General features: G+C 34.9%; 1 long non-coding RNA gene across 1 annotated transcript; it reads left to right on the top strand.

The window, feature by feature from the left end:
• Nucleotides 1–204: 204 nt before the first annotated feature.
• LOC106002673 lies at nt 205–1,321 on the top strand. Its single transcript, XR_001175949.1, has 2 exons — nt 205–334; nt 1,270–1,321. It is a non-coding gene; the product is annotated as an uncharacterized LOC106002673 (long non-coding RNA).
• Nucleotides 1,322–1,781: the final 460 nt, after the last annotated feature.

The following is a 1,781-nucleotide window of genomic DNA, read 5'->3' as shown; positions in this document are numbered from 1 at the left end:
CTGTAATTTCCTCTTTCATGGGATGCCTTTGCATTTGGCAGAAGTCCTTCTAACCCAAATTTAGTATTATTTGTACCTTGTATGCCCTCTACAATAATACTTAAATTACTTAAGATTGTGAGATCTTTGAGGGTAGAGTTGTTTTCTTTCGCCAGTGATTTTTTTATATAGAAGTTCGCAGTATGTCTGTGTTTAAATTCTTCTTTATTTAATGGTGTTTTTAATTTGTGTTGTAGAACTCCAGAGGACTTGGATCTCAGCTAAAGGACAGTATTCCAGTTACTGAACTTTCAGCAAGTGGGCCTTTTGAAAGTCATGATCTTCTTCGGAAAGGGTATGTGTGGAGGATGTGGCTTCACCTTCATTGATTTTTCACAATATTTGTTAAGTATCTTGAAAGGTTGTAAATGTATGTTATTGTAGGAGGTAGCAAGTAATACACCTGGACAGGGTGAGATGGGAAAGAAGCATCTTATTAGAGGAATAGATTCCCAGGATAAGACATCTTCCTAGTGAGTGGTACCTGGAAGCATGATTTGGTAGAAGTTTTCATTTTCCTACTGAGAACTTGGAGCACCATTTTCGTCCTTAGGCTTAATTAACTATTGGATTAACGTGCTTTTCTTTTGGAGACACTAGAACATAGCAGATAAGAAGACTCAGGCTGCTGGCTTTGGATCACAGCTGTATTTTCTGGATTGTATGCCTTTGGGCAAGTAAAATAGCTGAGTCCAGTGTTCTTAGCAATGAATTAGGGTTAATACAGAGTTTATCTTATTTTTAGGAATAAATGAGTTTAAAATTTGAAAATAACCTAAAATAGTAAAACAGTACCTGGCATCAGTAACCACTCAGAGAGTGTTTACTGTGTCTGTTTCTTCCCCCCCTTCCCCTACACTGCTCTAGGTTTAACTCACAATGTTTAACTTTTTTCTTTTGATATATATTTATGTGAATTTTAACACATATATCATTTCCTGTAATTACCACTACAGTCAAGATACAGAACAGTTTTATCACCATCACCTTCAAACCCCTTCATGCCATATATTATGATAGAGGGTTTTTTTTGGTGGTAGTTTGGAGGGGGCAGGGGTTGGAGGGATTGAACCCTAGGCTTCATGCATACCAATTACATGTCCTGCTACTAAGCAGCTTGTTCAGTCCCAATCGCTGTGTTGTTGTTGTCACACATTTGACAGATGGGATTTTTAGATTTTAGGTATTTAATGATATGTAATCTCCTTTTTAAATGACTTTCTTCTCTAGTTTTTCTTGTGTGAAAAATGAACTTTTACCAAGTCATCCTCTTGAATTGTCAGAAAAAAATGTAAGTATGTTACATTTTTATCCTCTAGTAGAAAAAATACTTTCAATAATACTTTTTTAGTTTATTTTATTAAAATAATGTGGTGCTGAGCATTTTACCATGAGTCCTCATTTCCATTCACCTTTTAGGATTGGCTTCTTTATGGTTATACCATTTCACTAAAGTTCCCTTTCCATGTATTCTTTTCTGCTTTTTAACAGATGTCACTGAAGGTTGTGCATCTCTCTGTTCCTTTCATAATAATTTTCTCATTCACTAAACTTCCCTTTGCCATTTTTGCTGTTGACATCAAAGTCCCTCTATCCAGCTTTGACTATTTTCAGGTTACTCAGATACATAGCCACCGGGCATAGTAAGTGCACAAGTAGATAGGACATAATGCTCATTTTAAGATAAAAAGTTGAACTTTAAATTAAAACTAAAGTTTAATTTTTTTTTTTTTTTTTTTTTT

The sequence above is a fragment of the Dipodomys ordii genome, unplaced genomic scaffold (genome assembly GCF_000151885.1).
Source record: "Dipodomys ordii isolate 6190 unplaced genomic scaffold, Dord_2.0 Scaffold16277, whole genome shotgun sequence".
Taxonomy (NCBI): domain Eukaryota; kingdom Metazoa; phylum Chordata; class Mammalia; order Rodentia; family Heteromyidae; genus Dipodomys; species Dipodomys ordii.
This window is presented reverse-complemented; position numbering and strand designations above follow the sequence as displayed.